Genomic DNA, 20,553 nt, shown 5'->3' on the forward strand with positions numbered 1-20,553 from the left:
GTGGGATCACGGCATAGTTTAACCCTTTTCTGAGTATCGAAATATATATTTTGTATGCAAAGTAATTATTTGAATATGCTTCTTATCCAAGCACATTAGCATAGCGTACTTCCTAATTGGTCAGTACAGTGTCAGGTCTCAGCGGCACGGACCCGAGCCAGCCCCCCTGGATTCAAGTTCCAGCTCTGCCCTTTTCTACCTGGTTCTTGATGATTCCATTTGCTCATCTGCAAAGTGCCGTTTGCAGGAGCAATTCCTCATAAGTGTTATGGTGAGTTAATATGGGTCAAGTGCTTCGAACAGTGCTTGGCGTGCACGAAACACTGTGGAAGTGGCAGCTCTTATTATTTTTTACAATGAGGAGAAACAGGGAGAAATTCAAACGGTGTTTGTTCATCACAGGAATCATTCCATTTACCATTAAAATAGGTTTTGGTTTCTAGGATTGGTATCTGTCGTCTGTGCATTCACTTAAAAATCAGATCCGAAAGAGCAAATGCTAGGAAGCTAATTATTTGCCTCTTCTGCTTCCTTCTTAATTTCTGCTGCGACCTGTCCTATTCCAGACCTAGATCTGATAGATTTTTCTGTGCAGGACCTGTGCAGAACTGACGCTAGACGCTATCAATTTACCTTGGATGTGGGAGGAAGTAAAATACTACTTTGTATAGGAGCTCTCCCACTAAGACTTGCAGAAAGTGAGTAAATAAGGGGTGTTTGAAATGTGTCAGTGAAGCAAGTGATCCAGGCAAGTAGATGTTGTCATTCGAAAGGAAATTTTCTCTCCATAAACCGCGACACAAAGGATCCAGATTTAACCATTTGTTTCCTTGTAAAGTTTCACTTCTTCATTATATCTAATAATCTCAGTGAGCAAAGATCTCATCCATGTCTTTTTGAGGTATTGGGAAAGTTAGCATGACTCGGATTTGAGAAATAAAAGATTACAAGAGACGTAAAGTCACCCCTGTAACTTGTTTTTGTGTTTAATTTCCAGATGGTAAACCTGACACTAATGTTCACTACCTAATGCTGACTGAAGCATGCCATTCAAAAATGCTTCTCAGTCATTTTTTTTCTTAAGGTTACACAGTCATAATTGACTTTTAAATACAAATTTAAAATGTTTTAAGTTTTTAAATACAAATTTAAAATTAAAATGTTCCTCTTTACCAATTCCATTTATCATGGTGTCTGTTAGCTTAGTTGCATATTGATTATTATAAAGAACACTGTAAATCCTGCTGGGCTGGTATTTTTTTTTTAATTTGATTACTCGTGGATTTGTGACTATCATTATTTGTCGTTGGTTTATTGTTGTCATTTTAAATGTTTTACTTGGACTTAATGGACTACATGTTGCTTCTGAGATTATTCAAAAGATAGTAATTCCACTAGTAAGTGTAATAAATCATTTAACTAGTGTTTAAAATACCTCAAAAATGAAAATAAAAGTTCACGAGTTTTTAAATTTGGATTTCTGAGAGATGAATATGAAAAAGTACACTCCGAGTTCCTCAGTTGATGGTATCTGAAGAAAGTTTCTTTTCCTTCTTAGGACTACAGCAGTTTTGAATAGTATGTATTTTCGTGTATAAAATGAAAATGTACTGCTCACCATCGTCATCGTCTTATTAACTGGACTTGTGCCCATCATAGATTTCATGAGATATCATCAAAGTGAATCAACACACGGAGGGAGAAGCCAATAAATTCTAACGTTAACTGGTCATGCAAAACTTGGCAAATACATTGTTTGTGATGTTCAGTCATACCAGAATCCTGTTCTCCTGACTCGATGAACTCAATCCAGTTTTCATTAATTAAAAATTTTCATTTCATTAATAGCGAATTCACACACTCGCTATCTTCACGGTTACGAACGAGGGAGCATTTCGATGGAAAACAAAGGCTCACTTTGTGTCCCGCCTCTCAGCAGTGGCTGCAGTCCGCCTCTAATGTCAGATATGCAAATTCCTGGTTTAATATGTAATTCCACAGGCTTTTATCGAGGGCCTGTTTGTGGAGGGGAGTATAATACACTAGCAGGCGTATGTGTTTTGGAGTCAGACTGTTCTTGGCTCAGATCCTGGCACAGCTACTTGCTTACTGTGTGGCCTTGAGGTTTCTTGTCTTTCAAATATCAACCCACAGAGTTGTTTAAGAGTTAAGTGAGAGGGTGGAGGTGCGAGCGTGTGGCCTTCAGTGAGTGTTACAGTGGCCTCTATTCCCGTCCCTTGTCTTCCTGTCCTGTCCCTTCCCTTCCCCACGAGGGAGGGGGGAGGGTCCACTGTTGTATTTCCAGGCAGAGCATCGGTGCTTGAAACCACCCTTGCCGGCAGGGAGCCAGACGCGTCGTATCGTGACATCCTCGGCCTGTCCCTCCACTGCCAGAGCTTTGGCCAACATCTCTGTTAAATTCAGGGTCTACCTTTACTTTATGAATATTTCTAAGAGCGTGTCCAGATTTGACCTTCTGCAAGTCTATATTAAAAGCAGTAGGTTAAAGAATAAGAAACTAACACTAGTGTGTTAAACGGGCAGCATCTGTCTACGGCCATGCCACCTTGAACAAGTCCGATCCCGTCTGATCTCGGAAGCTAAGCAGGGTCGGGCCTGGTTAGTACTTGGATGGGAGACCACCTAGGAAGACCAGGTGCAGTGGGTGTAAAAAATTAAAAAAAATAAAATAAAAGATTGTAACCTGACAAGGTCCTTGCAATCTGTGAGGTCAACCAAGGCTTGCCTTACCTAAAAAAATAATAAAATAAAAAAAAATAAGTAAAAAAATAAACGGGCGGCGTCCCCCACAGTAATATAGCACGAAGGGAGAATTGGTTGGACTTGACAGAGTAGCTGTGATTGATTAGATATGACTCAGAAATTACTCTCAGGTAGCATTCCTGAATATGTCCTCTACAGAACACTAGTTCTTCAGGATGGTAATAGATATTTATTGAGAAAAGCTTTCTGAAAATCACTTGGGAGACACAGGTTTCTTTCCTGCAGGCCTTCTCAGCATCTTCCACGTGCTCCTAAGCATTATGATCCCACAAAGGGGGATCGAGTAATTGTATGATGCACTTCCAAAATGTGCTTCACCGTGGGGGCAGAGTTACATCGCACCCAAGTAACACCTTGCCAGATTGGTATTTCATGGGAGGTGTTTCGCCCAACACTGCTCTGTGGTCTTAAACTGGGAATGTAGTAGAATGCGGATACCGTTGACTCAGCCCCCGGAACGTGTTGAGTGTTGACCACTTGCAAGGCCCTGTCCAGCCAAAGATGAGTAGGAGCCAGTCATCGCAAGAGATCTGGCCACCAGGCTTCGAGTGTGGCCTCGTCTGTGAGACGTCAGAGCCAGGGACGCCCTGGGAGACGGTGTCCCAGCTGAATCGGCCGAGGCAGGTCCTGAGGGTGAGGAGACCGGTTCCTGCCTTGGATATGTCATTCTCTGTCGCTCGCTAAAGCTCTGATGATGGCATTGGTACCCTGTTCGCCTCAGAGACATTCTGCAGATGAATCGAATGCGCGGCTCCCAGCCTCAGGTGGTTGCAGTTCAACCAGTTGGAGGTTTCATTCAGGAGGAGATTTTGCACAGTCGACCCTGAGCCTGAGTTTCGGGGTACATAGTCATTCTGTACCCCGACACTCGGCTCGAGTCAGAATGTCATCTAAGGGGAGAAGCCTGAAAAAGCAAACCACACACGTGGGCGACTTGACTTCCTTGTGAGGGGCATGGTCGTTGCGTGTTGGTCGAACCTGACGGCATCATCTGTATTGGTATTTCTTATCGATGAGCTACGAGCAGCTTTCGGTCATGGCAGATGTGACTGGGGGGAAACTGTCTTCTCACCAGTCAGATCTGCGGACTGTTTCATCACCGCTGGATTTTTCCACCCGTCGGGCCTGAGGAAACGTTTTGGCAGGTTGCACCGTTATTTTGCTCATGTTGTGAGTAGCATTTCTCTGACCTTTTGTTATTTACTGAAACAGTCCGGCCTGTTTTCTTTTAAGAGAAGCGTGAAATGAAGGGGAGTCGGAGCACAGGCGACTTTGGTATGAGAAGACCAGCTTCAGGCTGCTTGGCCCCGAGCACACTTTTAAAGTTGAGGGGTCGTCGGCCTGCTGGTTTCTTATTTCCACAATTTTGAGGGGTCTTTTGGGGGAATTTTTTTTTTTCTCACTAAAGCAGATACATGGAAGATTAGCCATTTATTTAAAACATTTCACCACATCTAAAAGCACAACCTTTTAAGAGTTTCCTTCTGACATCTTCGGCATGGCGGGTTGTCCAAAGCTTTTCCTGATTTGAACAGCGATGTGACCCGTTTCAGGGGGAAAATGGACCCCATTTCAGGATTGACCTTGACTTTATGATGATTTCTAAGAGCACGTCCAAAAATGATCTGTGAGTCTCTGATATGATGAAGTGTAGTGGATTCAGGAATAGGTCAAGGTAGTGTCAGGTCTTAGCAAGACGGACCCAAGTTCTGGATGGGTGACTCGGGGACAGGGCAGCCCTCCTTCCTGACCTCTCATGGCCCTTGTGAGCCCACATGGTAGAGGCGATGGCATTTTCCCGGACATTCTCAGTGTCACACAGGGGCTCTTTCTGTCTTCTCTTTGCTTACCTGTGCGAACCATACCTGCCTCCCAGGTGCTTTTCTGCCTCTGCGCCTGGTGAAGGACTCCCACTCATTGTAGGCTGGCTTGCCAGGGTAGGGGAAGTACCAAGATCTTATTACTTCTTCAGAGGTGATGTGTCTGTGTGCATGTATTTGGATGTATATGTTTATTCTTACCTCCCCATCTATTTACCTGCTGGTCTCTTTCTACCTCGAACAGAAAATTCAACAGGAATCGTATCTTTTTGTTGGGATCCTCATAGCTCTTGAACTTGGCTGCCATTATTAAAGACGTCACTCAAATTTTAGCCAAACATAAAATGACCTTGACATACATAAACCAGCCTGCATGACTGTTAATGAAGGTTCTGTGTCATTTCCTAATGATTATTGTGTTTGAGCATCGCCATAGTCTAATAATAGGCCACTGCTTTAGAGATGTTTCATTCATTTCTTCAGTCATTCAGTCAACAAGTACGTACCGCACTGTCCTCAGTGTTAGGGACACACTGGTGAACAGAGGGACAAGCTGCTCACGGAGCTCCCATGAGAATGCAGGATACAGATGATAAATAGGTGAGCCAAGAAAAGGTGGTGGTAGACAACAAAAGGCTAACGCCGGATAACTGGGGTGGGGGCATACGAGTTTAGATCAGAGGGTCACAGGCGATGTTGCCTTGGCCCTAGACCCATAAGATGAGGAGGAGCCATTAGAAACCCTGGGAGGACAGACAGAAGGAAGAGAAACATCTTGCCATGAGTTGGACTCCTCTCTCCTCCCTGTTCTTTATCTAATCACCTCATGTATGTGCTTGTCACTTGGAGCTACGACCTGATTACTCGCTAAACCTCTGCCTCTTTGGGAACACCCAGGAAGCAGCAGAAAGATGCTGTCATTTTAGAATGAGGCAGGGCACTGGGAAGTCCAGTATGGACATCTGAGAAACCTAGTTTTCTCTTCATAGCCCTCTCCACAGCTCTCCTATCCAGAGAGGCTGCATTGCACAGATCAGAAGAGAAGCTGACTTTGTTCCTTGGAGTAAAGTGGTAGGAAATACTTTAAAATACTGTGAGCAGAAAAAGAAGCAACATAGAGCTTCAAATGCAGTTGGTTTAAGTTGGACAAAATAGTTCCAGACGAGCACCAACTTTCTCATGGTGCTTTTTAAACCTTTTTTTTTTTTTTGCAGTAAATGCAGACCCACAGGAAGTTGCAGAAATAGTACAGAGAGGGCCGTGTACCCTTCATCTAGCTTCCCACAAGGGTGACATCTTACAAAGCTATAGCCATAGTACCATGTATATAGCATATACATCATCAACACCAGGAAGCTGACGTTAGTATAAGCTCCAGACCTTACCCATATTTCTCCAGTTGTCACATGTACTTGTATGTGTTTGTGTGTGTGTATGTGTACTTTGCCCCATGTGTAGAGTCCTGTAACCACCACTGCCATCAGGATACAGAACTGTTCCATCATCACCAAGATACCCTTCCTGTCCCATGGCACTTTCGTGTATGAGAAGCAGCAGCAGATGTCATTCTGCTTCTCATCTGGGTCATACTCTGCATGCATCCGTAGTGAGGGTGGATGAGTCTCTGAAATCTATTGCTTGGTTTGACTGCCATGGAATATGCATAACTGACTTCCAAGTGAAGACCCCTGGTCTGACTATCAGCCCAGAAGAAAGAAAGACAGGTGTGAATAAATAGCCCAGCCTTGATCTCATCATGGGGGCCCATCAGTTGACACCCATTTGATTTAAGAGCTTAGGACCAGTCATGTGACCTCAGTTGTTTACTTCTTAAAAGAACCAAACCTTTTCTGTTGCCACATGCCTTTGGGGACTTGATCTATACGGGGCTTTTACTACAATATTTCATGAAGATGGCCGAGGAAGGAAACACCAGAGATGGGTTAACAGGTTACCTGATGAGTGGGTGGGTACATTCCTTATGGAACAGAGAACAAATTATAGAAAAATGCCCGTTCGTGTACAGAGGGAAGAAAAACTCTTTGGACGTGCAGTTAGCAGTAAGAACTGGAGGTGCAGGCTGAGAGGGAAACAGCTATAAACAGATTGAGAGGGAGAGACAGAGGATTTAAGGGAAAACATCTGCCTGCTGCCTCTGACATCCAAAAGCTGCATCTGTGGCGTAGGATCAATCTTGTAATGCTTAAAAAAGGAATGCAGAGGGGCCCAAAATGGGCTCTGAAAGTTTCTTTTTTTTTTTCCTTCGAGATTTTCAGTTCGCTTTGCCCAGAATGCTGCCAGGGACTGATAAAATCGATTCACATGGTCCCGTTTCTTGATGCTGAAGTAGCGTTCCTCAGATGCTAACTTTAGAATGATCTCGAAGACATTTTACCTGTGTCGTTCCAGACACACGGGTTCAGATGAGCCCATTTACTTTGCTTAATGAAACCTCTGGAAATCTCGAGATGGACTCTTCAGAGATTTCGCATTTTAAGTAGAATTTCGCTCTATTAGGGAAGGTGGAGCAGATCATGTTGTCATGAAGACTCAGAAGAGATTTAGAGCATCTTTCTCGATGCGAGAGTCAACTTAAAATGTGTCAGATGAGTCCCTTGGCTTGTGCATCTTCTTTTTCGCGTGGGTCAGTTGTTTGTATCTTACGGGCGCTGTCTAAGAGGCTGATTTAAAGAAAATAGAGATTCAGCGGTCTCGTGGGTGTGCTAGTTCTCAGTTCCTCCGAGTGGAAGTAAAGGAGGATTATGGGGAGAGGGTTCTGGTTCTGTTCTTCACTCTTGGTCACCACCTTCCCTCGCATGTGGCCTTCGTAGTGCGATGCCGGCGTGTGTGCACTTCAGGGTCAGTGACCTTTCCCTTGAAGAACATGACCGACCCAACCCATGCCACCCGAAGACTGCCACCACCGACATGGAGGAAGTTGTCTCAAATGAGCGTGAACCCTTTTGGAAATGTCACTCTCTAGCTTTACACTTGCCTCTCATTGTCTGCTCCACATGACTCCTCTTTTTAACACTTGTCTTTGTTTTTATCCGTCTTAGCCCAAACCAAGATTACAAAAAGTTTCCCGTGTGCTGCGGCCACATGTTTTAAGCAGTTTGAAATTTTACCAAATATGTGTTAAATTCGGGTCAGTAATACCACTTCGCATGCATGTCGTTGGTTTGCTGGAGCTCCTTTCTGAGCAGCAAGGAGAATGGCCTCGTGTTTTGTACATGGAGGAGGAGGGAATGTTGCCGTGAGGAGTGACCGATAATAAGGGATTGTGACAAGCTGAGAGGGGGAGGAGAGTCGATAAACAGAAGAGAGGAACTGAGGAGGTCTGGTTGCTAGAGTGTGGCAAAAAAAGAAAAAAAAAGGCGGTCAGTGACGATCACCTGCTCTTCGTGCTCAGAATCTGTGGCATCTTTTAGTTTCCGCCCTCCAATGCCGGCACGTGATAGGCTGTGAACATTTGTCTAAATAAATCGGGCCATATACAGTGTGTCCTGTTCTCCAGCTTTCTCCGCAATAATGTGTATGTCCTAGCCCTGTGTTGAAAATGAGGACGAGTTACATTAAAGTCTGATAATTCTCCTCAAGTCACATAGGTTGAATGCGGTGGCTCTGGACTCGGGTCTTTTGATCCCCCAGTGTAACCTTCCATTGGCAAGTCAACGGTTTCTCATTTTCTTCAGGCTCAGAACCCTTCTGATTTTTTGTACCTGGTCCAGGTGTTGAAAAGCTTGGCATAATGGAAAGGCTCAGACTTCATTTTTTTCTTTTTGACAAGAACTCTCTAGAACTCTTTCATGACACCGTAGGGATGACCGATGCCATGTGAAGACCCCCCCCACACACCTTAGACTAGCCCACTACAGAAAATGTCAGCTTGGGTGCACGTCTGTATATTGCATGCTGTGCATTTCCTCATGCCCCGAAAAGAACAAGTTGAATTTTTCCAAACTAAGTAATTAACCTTAGGACTTCACACCCTTTTGCGTTTCCGCCACAATTTAGATCTAACTCCTTTTTAAAAAATTGTATTCTACACAAAAGGTAGCCTGACAGCGAGAGACAGAGGAATGATGGGCAGGACACTCTCTCTAGTCAGGCCAAGGGACAGGCGGGGACGTCTTGTTTTTATCAAATTCTCATAGCGACTTTATTTCTCTGTGTGTTTGCTGGGCCTTTGAGGGTCTGTTGTGCTTTTTGTAGCTGGATGTTTTCTGGAGGGTCATCAAGCAAGAGGAGTATCCTCTGCATTAATAACCTTTTGAAGGATTTTAGCAGTAAAAATCAGAGACCAGATGATCACGTGGAGAGCAGGAAGGGGGCGGGGGTGGGGCATTCATTCCCCCTCAAGTTCACCATGCCCCAGCACCAGACTCTACACCCAATCACTCTGAGATCTGATACCAAGTTTGCTCAATAGTGATGATGTAAATGGCAAAACCACTACCTTCATTTTTGGGGATAAGAAGTGTTCCTTAAAAAGCATATGATGTACAAAATAGTGACCATGAAATGCACTCGGAGCAACAGCTAATGTCTGTTTGTGTTCTCCTGTCTCATTTTGTTTTGTGTTTGTGTGTGAGTGTGTGTTTTTTAGTGAATTGATGTGGAGTTCCAAAACAACTCTTGAATGTTTACGTACTCTGCACTTTATCTAATTATAGAAAAGCACAGGTGCCATATGAAAATTTAAAGAAAATTTATGGCAAAGATAAACATCATAGATCAAGGGTCAGAAAACTATATGGCCAAATCTGGCTTGCCATTTGTTTTTGTAAATAAAGTTTTATTGGAAACACAGCCATGATCCTTTGTTTCTGGATTGTCAATGGCTGTTTTCCTGTTACAACAGCAGAGTTGTGTAGTTATGAAAGAGACTATATGCCCTTAAAATATTTACTCTCCGGATATTTACTCAGAAGTTTTCCAACCCCTCTCGTAGACATCACCGTGATATTTATTTACACACTCATTCGTTTATTCATTATTTTAGTGATACTCTGGGGGAATATCAAGGTGAATAAAGCAGCCCCTAGTGTCCAAGAAACTCGTAACGTCACAGAGACAGGTTACTAACTCAGATCGCCTCCTGGCAAGGTGGACAGCAACACATTCTACAGATGAGGAAGAGCTTAATTGCTGTGAGAACCTGACGAAGGCCCTTGACAAAGGGAAGGAATTGGGTTAAACAAAAGCCTGTCTCTTGCTTTCATACCGTGGTTCACAGTGACTTCCCAGTGGGGACTTAATGAGAAATAAGAGTCATTTCCTTCACGGAATTTTATAAATTGTAGTACCCCAAGGGTGGAAATGATTTAGGATATTACTTAGCGTCCAGATTTCTTTATCTGGAAGTGTACTTCCCCTGGAACTGTGGGGATAGTCATATTTCTAGAATATTCTTAAAGGTTTGAAGGAAGGCTTCCTACTTCAGGGTGGGAAGAAAGAGAATTCCTGTTTGGTTTGTTTTTTCTACTGACTGTTCACTAAACAAAGTCATATTAAATATGGTGGATGAAAAAGGGGTTCTACGACAAGCAACCTCACAGGGTGATCTGCTCATAAATTCCTAAGTGGGCAGGTGGAGGTGGGTAGGCGCGCCCCAGGCACATAACTTGTTTAGTAAAAGGCTTATCTTTGCCTGAAGCATCTTTGTTTCTGTGCATCTAGGTTAACACACCTTTGAAATGCATCTTTTCAGACCCTTCTTTCTAAAGCCTGACCACCCTCAAGAGAGAGCAGAGCCTTAACTCTCCCGTCATCTGATCTCCGCCTTGCTTTCTCCCACCTCCACGCAATCGTCCTTGAATTCCCTCCTTCATTCCAAATGCATAAAACAAAACTGCAAACCTGTTCTCTGGAGCGTTTGAGATCTTGCTCTCCTCATACGTCGTCAGTTTGGTTCACATAAAATAACAGTTCTGTACAGGTTGGGACGTTTCTTGACGTCGACAGTAGTACAGGTTTTAAGGGAGGGACCTTGACAGGAAAGCTCTCAAGTGTCAGATGGATCGTAAGCAAGGTAAAATTGCAGAACCCCAGCGTGAAGAAGCATGACACAGTGGCAGTTACATCTCTCTTCTCTCTGGAATGCCACACTGTACAAGTGTGAACGGAGCTTTCCTTAAAGGTTCATTCGGGTCAAATGCCACCTCACCGTGGGAAGATTCCATGCAGGAAGACTTCCCCCATCCCCCATGGGATTTATGTCTGCCTCTTCCTTTGTAACCTGCTCGAGGGCACGGTTCATGCTTTTTTCATTTTTGTACCACCAACAGTGCCTACTCCGTTTTTTTTTTGCGTTTTCTGAATATCTGTTGAGTGAACACAAATTAAATGCAGACCTTCACTGCATTCAAAATCTAGGGGGCTGATTTTGGAAGAGGATTCAAGAATTTCAGGTTTGTCTGAAATCGAAACAAGTGAGATTCTTTCCGTTCTGCTTCCATCGGAGGATCATAATTGGCTAAATTTCAGCCACCCATTCTCTGTCTTCGTAATGATAAGATACTAGAGTGAGCTCAGTTTTGTTTTAGAAAAATGACCTTGTGAAGTTTTACCCACCGAAAGTATAATATTTTCGTGGATAAAACGAGTATGTTTGGTGAGAAAGTTACTGATAGAACATAGTAGTGAACCCCAACAGGTCATATTTTAGGAAGCACCAAGCCCAAAGGTTTCACAATTCCTGAGTAGGAGAGCCCAGAAGCGAGCCACCAACAGTGTCCCCTGGGGCTCCGGCCTCCCATTACCAAGAAGCCCAAACCAGCCCGCCTTTGAATCTTCCCCATTGCGCCGCTTTCACAGTCTGCCCCAGATAGAGACTACAAGACGGAGACGTATTCTAGAAGCTCATCTTGCTCGTCCCCTTCCCCCGCTCCTGGCCTGAAGAGGAAAACCCAGCCCCTCGTGTGTGAAGAACACACTTTAGGGCATTTCCTGACAAATAGGTGTAGTCACTGCTTACACGTGCGGGTGCTGTCTTCTATCAAAGCCGTCTACGTAAACATAGACTGCGCTGTCTCCTTCCAGCCCCACGTGTATTTATGAATGAGATTGCTTCATCGTTTTCTTTTAATGTTAGTAGCAGGGGAGTCCGGAAAAGCATTACCTCTAAACACGGGGAAAGAACATTGCGAATCCATACATTTCCAGCCCGCCGGGGCAGTCCCCAGCACGCAGAAGTCCATGCTGCACCCCTACAGGATGTTGCCTGCGTTTCTCGTTTATAACCATCACTTTAGAGGGCCTAGAAATGCTTAGGTGAGAGTAAATGACCAATTGTGCTAGAGTTCTGTTTTCACTGCAGTCTTTCTGGATGGCTGCGGATTCCGTCCCGTTTGAAGCATTCGGTGGCATGAATCCACTTGGTTTCTGCCCACATCACTGCATTCCTGGGATGCCTTTCACAGGCCTTCGCTAGATCATCTGACAGCCGCCTGTGAGGTCAATGAACTTTATACATAATTAAACATTCGCAGTTCAGGGAATTAATTTTTTTTTTCCTCCCTGAGAAGCAGAGAAAGGACATGTTCTGTTGCCCCCTGTTACCGAAGAAAAGTTACGTGGAGTAATCAGGCAAGTTTCACATGATTTAGTGCTGAACGGAGTAAGAAAGTGATTGCATCCTCTGCTGGGCCTCACAGAACAGTCACCACCCACACTGTTTATTCAGACTCGGATCTTGGCCATTTGGGGTTTAAGCCAGAAGAAGGGCGGGGGGAAATCCTACCCTGGAATGAACGCTTTTGAAACTCTGTATTCTTGATGAAATGCGGCCAAGGGTTCTTTTAAAAATCTATTTAAAATCAATTACTGGGATCATATTTTCATTTACAACGGATTGTTAGCAACAGCTAATTTTCTCCGTTTCCATCCAGCTCTGGACTTGGGCTGGGACAGGAACCATCGCTGTGTGTTCTGCCCGGGTATCTGATGCCACCACCAAACTATGTGGTTAATTGGGCAACGCCGACCTTTGACCAGCTTTCCATAACACAACAAGGAAAGGTGTGAGGACGCGAATGAAAACAAGCCTGAGGGACCGCAGCAAGTGTGCTTCCCTAGGGGAGAGAAAACGTACAGGAGGCGTAGCGTATAACACCCGAGAAGAGTCAGGGGGAGCAAGAGGCAGGGCCGTCTGAGCGCCTGGAGGATGCACCAGTCCAACTATCTGCACTCGGGATCACAAAAAGCCAGCTCGGATGTGGGCGAGCCTATCGGGATTTTAAGGATCTCCAGAGGAAAGTGCCCAGCCTCCCTCGATTACCCACCCTACGGCCCAGAAATTCTTATTTCCAGCCGAAAATGTGCGTGTAATGCTGCTTCTGGGGATTGGTTATTGATCGGGACCACCCGACCCGCCCGTAGCCAGAATCACTTCCAGGGGGGGATGGAGCATCTTACTTACTGCTTAGTTGAAGCTAGTCACCTCGAGTCCGCCAGGCCCCAAGAGTGGAGGAGGACTAGCATTTATTGAGACTTCCAGACACCAGTACTATGACTGGGCGTGTTGTGTATGTCACCAGGGGAAGGAATGTAGCTGTGACATGTCCAGGGCTGGGCCTCCAAACCACATGCACATGTTAAATGCTGAAGCTCCTCTTCTGGATTTTAAAAGAAAAGAAAAACAAAATCCTGAAACACAGAAAAGAGATGGATTCTAGAATTTCAGAGGCCTTGAGATGGTAGCCCACGTCCTTAGTTTTAAGAAGAGCTAAATGCCAGAGTATATAAGGGACGGATCCTGGACTGGCTCTCCGGTCTCACGTCCCCAAGGCAGCATCCTGTCCTTCCTTCATAGAACGCTTACTCTGAAGGCCAAGTGATGCTGTAACCGAGGTCGGTCGTCTCACTTCCTCTGCTCACTTCCTCCTCAGCAGGTGGACAGTGAATGGTCAGCCCCTCCGTGAGTCAACTACAGATTCATTGAAAAGCTGTCAGATGACCCGGCAGCCTTGCTTCTTCCCTTTTAATTGAGTTATGTCATTGCTCTTCCTCAGGCTGCGGTTCGTTCCAGAAAGAAAGAGGTCGTCTTCTCCTTGCCCCGCCTCTCCTAAGTTGCATCGGTTCCAGTTTCGTGTTACGTAATTCCTGAATGAGTGGAGTGAGCATTGCAGCTCGGGGCTGAGGCCTCGAGCCCTCTGACAGTAAACCACGTGCCCACGCCTCCCTCGCCTTTATTGTCCATCAAGTGATGATAATAACTCTTGCCCTAACCACCTGGTGGCGGTGGAGGGGAGGCCCTGGAAACAAATGATAACATCCATCGACATCTTAAAAATGTGCAAAGTACAGTGCTTTTTAATTACGAACTATTTCAAGTAAGCAGGAAATACAGGGAATAAGGTAGCAAAGGCATGTGTGTTCTACCATCGTTCCGTCGTATCCATCCCATGTTTGCTTCTGATCTTCTCACCTACCTTAAAAAAAAAAATCAAAAAGTTTTAAGTTGAGAATAGAGTGTAATACCCCCAGTTCTACCCCTCTCCCTTTTTTGCGCTTTACAGCATCAATTTAAATCTGATGCCTATTTTTACCAAGCATGATTTCTTTCATCTTTCGTACGTGTGCATCTACAGACAATATGTATATTTGAAAATGTTTTTAAACATGATCTAAATGATATCGTCGGGTTTGTGTTCTACATTTTATTTGTAAAATTTATCTGTACCTCCGCTTCATCCATGTTCCACGCTGTGTACTATTTCACCAAAGGAAGGACAGTGTAGTTGTTTCTAAGGTTTTGATGTTACAGCCAATGCTACAAGGCGCACGTGTTCTTTGCACACACACGTGGGCCATACGGTGTAGCCTATTCCTCCTTGGCTGCCAGCCTGTTTGTAAAGCATGTGACTGTACAAAACAACATGAGATTAAATCAAGCACAAGAAAAAATGATGCAATCAAGACAAGGCAAACAGGAGATGCATGAGGCTGTTGCTGGCATAACCCAGTATACCGTTTTACAGAAAACTTATTTTTGTTTGTTTGTGTGTTTTTTTATAAGTGGAAAGAGTATATGCTAAAAAGTATAGTATAGTCTGTACATAAACCAGTAACATAGTTGTTTATCATCATCAAGTATTATATATGTTCATAATTGCGAACGCTATACCTTTATATGACTAGCAGTGTGGTTGTATAAATGCATGAGTAATGTAATGCGTTGTTTCAACGTTACCATGGCTACGATGTCGCTAGGCAGTAGGAATGTTTCGGCTCCATTATACATGGTCTGTCGCTGACCAAAATGTCGTTGTGTGGCATGTGACTACGTTGCTAAAATCTAGCTGTCGGCTGAACATCTAAAATTACATTCAGGAACTTTTTTATCTTTTTCTATTTTTTTGTGTGTCAGTTTTGGTCACATAGTTTTCTAGATTTTCCATTTCATCTGTTGTTAGGTTTATTGCTTTAGAGTGGAGAATAGAATACTCATACTTAATTCTTTACTGTATTTATAGCTATGGCCCCATTTTCATGCCTAATAGTGTTTATTTGTGCTTTCTTTTATTTATCGCTTATTCTTATTGAATATCTACCTATTTGATTAGTCTTTTTAAAGACAAACCTATGTTTTATTCCTGCTCTGTAGTGTTTGTTTTTTATCTTATTGATTTGTTATTATCTTTATTATTGCCATCCTACTATTTTATTTATTTCTGGAAAAAGTTTTCTGTTGTCTTTGAGTTTAGTTTACTGCTTTCTCTACCTTCTTAATTTAACATTTTTCTTGTTTTCTGATACTGTAGTTAATGCTAAATATTCCTTCTACTGAAATCTAGGGTTTTAATTATCATTCAGTTCTAAGTGTTCTGTTACTTTCGTTCATTTTGATTTCATGTTAATATTTTAGTAGGGTGTTTTGAAATATCAAAATGTCCTGGGTTTGGGGGCCTATAGTTTTATTACTGATTTGAGTTTTTGTTGTCTTTTGGTCAGTGAATGTGGTCTAAATGTTAGTAGTTCTTTGGGATTTGTTGAGATTGCTCCCGTGGCCTAGAACCTGATCAATTTTCAGAAATATTTCATGTGTATTTTTTATTTATTGGGTGGTGGGTTCTCTTTCCACATCAGATTGTTTGTAATACGCATTATTTAAATCTTTTTTTCCCAATTTTTAGCTTGTTCTATTGATTTCATAGAGATGTAGATTAAAATCTCACTCTAATTTTGAATTTACTTTCATGTAATTAAATCAAATATATGTACAATTTGACAGTGTCTCATTAGCCATACAGGATTCCTGATGAATGTGTCTTTTTATCATTAAGCAATGTTCCTCTTTATTCCCCCAAATGCTGTTGGCTATAAAGTCTACTTTATCAGGATTATTCATTCATTCAATTAAAACAAATACTTTTTATAACATTTATTACTGGTAGGGACGCTTATCATTTGAATACGTTATTTTAGGTTTACCCTTGCTGTGACATCATGTGTTAGGCTTCTTCCTGTAAACAAGTTTTACAAAATTCAGTGTGAGGATTCCTGCCTGTTAACAGATTAGTTTAAGCCACTTACATTTATTATTGGTCACATATTTGGAATTCACTAGGAATCCACATGTTTTCTTTATGCCATGCTTCTCCTTTACTTATTTTTTTTCCTTCCCATCCTGTCTTGTATTGGACGACTTGAGTTTTTCCGTCTATTTCACTTCTTTTCCCTGTGCCTACTCTTTGCTCCTCCGGTGGCACCAGGCCCCCTGGCCTTGGCCACGCTCAGCGTTCAGCCCGCAGCCCAAAAGCCCAGGTGGACGTGTTTTGTGAAGTGCTGTGTAAAAGACAGAGAACCTTGCTTGGGAGTTATTTCCCCGAGACTCTTCGTGAGCTGGCGCATTTTTAAAGGGCCAGCTCTCAAGTGAGCCAACCTGAGCAATCCGAAGGCCCCGTTGGAGGTCCTGGTGCCTGATCCACTCAAGGCGAAAGAGAGGGAGGAAGGGAGGAGACGGGAGAAAGAAGGGAGGGATGAAAAGGTGAAGGGGTGATGAAGGCAGAGGTCCTCCCGGTGGCTTGGTGAATGACAAGGAGGAGATCGTGGTTTTCCTGCAGCCCCTCAAACCCGGGACCCAGGATGTCATTGAGCGGTCAACCTGGTCGCCACATGGTCGCGGCCGCAGCTTCCTTGGATGGAAGATGGGAAGAGTTGGGGAGTGGCTCTCCAAGAGAAGATGCTTGAGCTGAGGAGCTTCCACACGCGAATCTCCAGGGGATCCTCTGAGTGGGGGGGATGCAGCCCGGCAGCCCCGTGTGTGCAATTACCGACAGCTGGAGCGCAAGCTGGGCGAGGCAGAGGTGCCAGTACCTCAGTGATGGTCATGGAGATCGGTGATGCTTGCACTGTTACGTGACATCATCCTAAAGAACTTCGAGACACTCAAGAAGCCCAGGGTAGAAACAAAGGGAATGCCGTGTTGAGAGCCTCCTCTCTCCTTCTGGGATGGGTCCGGCCGGGATCTTCTTTCCAGGGACTCCAGACTTTCCCCCACCTTCCTCCCGTTGAGTCTCTCCTTCACTTTAGCTCCCAGGCACAATAAATAGTCATACCATTTAAAAAAATTTAAATTACTGTTTTCCTCTCTATTTGTAACATAGGTGTTTTGTTCGGTTATTTTAACCGTTTCCCTTAAACATTTGTAAGGGAAATTAAAGTTTATCTGTATTTCCGTTTGCTTCCCAAATAAAATAGTACAGAGTCCTTAGTATTTAACCTAGCTTTTCTTTAGCCTCGCTTTAATCTGTCTTTTCTCTCTCTCTTATATGACACTATGGAATATTTTATTATCATCTGTCATTTTGTTTCTTTTTTGTTCCCATCTGATTTTTTTTTTTTTTTTTTTTTTTTTACAAAATCTACTTTTTAAAATTGTACCAAACTAGAGGCCATTTTACTTGCAGTGTGATTGAGAGGATGAAATCCGGAACCATTTTGCTTTCATTTGAATCCCAGTTTAGTTGCAGGTCACTTAGAATGGTGCCTGGTCTGCAGTCTAGTACTGAGCAACCCCTGAGTAAATGTTACTGATGCGACTTCTTGGGGTCCATTCCTCCTTTCTCAGTTCAGGTTTCTACTTCCTGAAGTACACCCTTCAGTAGTTATTTCATCAAGGATTTGGGAACCTTAAACTGTCTCAGTCTCTATCTGAAAATATCTTTAATTCATCTTCAGTTATGAGTAATAATTTTCTAGGTATAGAATTCTACATAGATATTTTTCCCTCGGCTTTTGAAAGTATTGTTTCATTGCCTTTCGCTATCTGTTATTGATGAGGTGTCAATATAATGTGTCAGTCTGTCATTCGTTTAGAGATACACACCTTTTTTCTCTCTAATTGCTTGAAAGATTTTTTTTGTTGTTCTTTTTGTTCTTGTCTGTGATATCTACAGTTTCACCACAGTCCTGTTTGGGATTCAGGATGCCTCTCGATTCTCAGGGTTCCTAATAGACATCAATTCTGAAAAATTCTCAGTCATAATCTCTGAATATTGTCTCTTCCCTGTTCTCTTTATTAGATGTATATCAGCCCTTGTTATGTCTCTTAACCTTGTTTTCATCTCCCATGTCTCTCTTTTTCTGTGATCTATTTTTTTCTTAGTCTCCTCCTACCCTTTTCATTCCTAACCTTCTAAGGTGAGCAATATCAGCATCTCGTATGTATCCTTCCACATCTTCCTCTGAGCTCATAGAAACACATGCTGATATACAGTCACATAAATTAAGTGTTTTGTCATTTGTAAAAATTCAATTATAGCATATACATTACAACTTGTCTTTCTCTCTTAATAGTACATTAAAAATATTCTTCAAGATAAGTAGTGTACATTTAACTCATTTTTTTTTTTTTTTTTTTTTTTAGAAAATATAGGTAAATTCCACGGGATGGCTATACTCCGGTTTATTCAGCCATTCCACCATTTTTGGTGAACGTTTAGTTTATTTTCGGTTTAATGTCTCACAAACACTGTAGACAAAAACATCCTGGTACATATCTACTTATGCGCTGATTCCTTAATTTCTGTGGGAACAAATTCTGCCTCCCTAGTCCCGGTTCCCAAAGAATATCGCTTCCAACAGTGTAGCTTTTTCTTGTCATATGTACATCTCCACATTTCTAAATAATGTGTATACTGTTATCTTTTGTTTTATCAATTTTGCTCATGATATCTTAACTTCCTATTAAAGGAAATAAAGATTTAGCTTTCTCACATAACCCTACCCACTGCTTGCTTCCCCCCTTCCTCTCAGTATTTCAGTCTTTGGTTAGATCACTAGTTAGTGTTTTCCCTATTTTGCCTATGTAAGTAGCATGACCAGCTGGACTTTTTATTTTTATGAAGTTAGTGTCTGTCTTGTTTTCTTATTTCCGCGGTGTTCTTCATGCTTACTGCATATTTCCCCTCTTTGTTTTCACAGTCTCACGGTACACAAGGCTATCACATCAGGGATCGGTTGGTTCTACTTGTTTTCTTGCTGACTTCCCTCCTGGAAACTTCCATTTTTCTTTTATCTGGACTTTCCTCTAGGCCCGTTGCACAGCTGTCATGCTGGGATTTCTCTTTCTTAGTATTCTAGAACTTTCCTTTGCCTTTCACGCTATCGCCCCGCGTTGCTGTGAAAAGGCTACACGATTCTGATCGTGGACGTTTTGTACCTGACCTTTTTTTTCTTTCTCCCTAGAACTTGCAGAATCTTTCTCTTTCCCAAGTCTTCTAAATTTCACAGTGATTTTCCTCTGTGTCTGTTTTCATCTATTGTACCGAGCAGCTGTTGTGTTCTTTCATCTACCGATAATGTTTCTCCGTTAGCACCAGTTTTTCTTCCCAGAACGCCTATTATTTGGGTGTTGTACTTTCTAGACTATTTTCTCTTCTGTTTTCCATCTCTATCTTTTAGCTCTCTTTCTGGGCAATTTCTTCAACTTTAATTTCCAAGGTGTGTATTGGGTTTTCATTTCTGTTATTGTTTTAAATTTCCTCTTTTCATCTATAAATAGTTGGGTTTTTTTTTTTTAACAAGATATTCTGTTCTGTTTTCATTCTCTTTGCTTTCTGAAAAATAAATTTTATTCTCTTCTGAAATTTTCTTCTCCCTTCGTGGTCTGCGTTTCCTCCACGTCGCCTTTCTCTGTCTGTTTTGAACATGTCTTTCATGTAGAGACTTTCCTCGCATGTCTACTAATCCTTGGCTGTCTGCTCATATGTAAGAAAGAAGAACTAATCAGCTTATTGAACGTCCTGAGAACATGTGAGGGGCTTGTCGACTTTGAGCATCACTGTAGAATAATATGTTTATTCCATTTTGGGGGGGACTCCTAATGTCAACCCCTAAAGTCTCCCCCTGGGAAACCCGGGGAACTGGTTAGATTCTCCAGAGAACACTCATCCACACGTCTGCGTGTCCCAGTGCTGAGAGCCGAGGCACAAGACTGGAGGCGTCAGTGTTCAGTGTGCAGTTTTCTGTGGTCTTTGGCACCTGGCATCTCCCAACCCAGGCATCCCGTTTGCAGAGACGAAACCTCCAGTTGTAGCAGTTGGGGTAGAGGCTGCCACCCACTGAGGTAGAGGAGAGGAGAGGATTTAGGGATCTAGGGATGTAGCTGGTTTTATAACAGCTTTCGTCCCTTTCTCTTTATTTCAGTCACTGCTCCTTTCTCCTCTGTCTCCAGTTCCAGAGGTAACCAGGGGGACCTTTGGAGCATCTGCTGGTCGGTTCCTAACTTTCCTTCCTCTTAGTGTAGGATTCAGCTTCCTTCGGTCAACTAGTTCAATTACTAGTGGTCCATCTGTTCTTCATCTTCCAAAATCTTATTACTGTTATCTCTTCACCCGTTCTTGTCTTTGTGGGTTCATGTTTTTTAAGTGGTCATTTTCTTTAGTTTTAGTGAGGATTCAGGTAAGACTAATGTTAGATATGGGGTATTCACGTCTTCATT

General features: G+C 42.9%; 1 protein-coding gene and 2 pseudogenes across 1 annotated transcript in view; all 3 read left to right on the top strand.

Moving 5' to 3' along the window:
- BCL2 (BCL2 apoptosis regulator) overlaps positions 1-20,553 on the top strand; it is a 159,042-nt gene that overhangs the window by 58,395 nt on the left and 80,094 nt on the right. The window lies entirely within an intron of this gene.
- Positions 2,550-2,668, top strand: LOC120589496 (uncharacterized; annotated as a pseudogene).
- LOC120584382 (proteasome activator complex subunit 1-like) lies at positions 8,468-17,415 on the top strand (annotated as a pseudogene).

The sequence above is a fragment of the Pteropus medius genome, unplaced genomic scaffold (assembly GCF_902729225.1).
Source record: "Pteropus medius unplaced genomic scaffold, Ma_sr-lr_union100, whole genome shotgun sequence".
Taxonomy (NCBI): Eukaryota; Metazoa; Chordata; class Mammalia; order Chiroptera; family Pteropodidae; genus Pteropus; species Pteropus medius.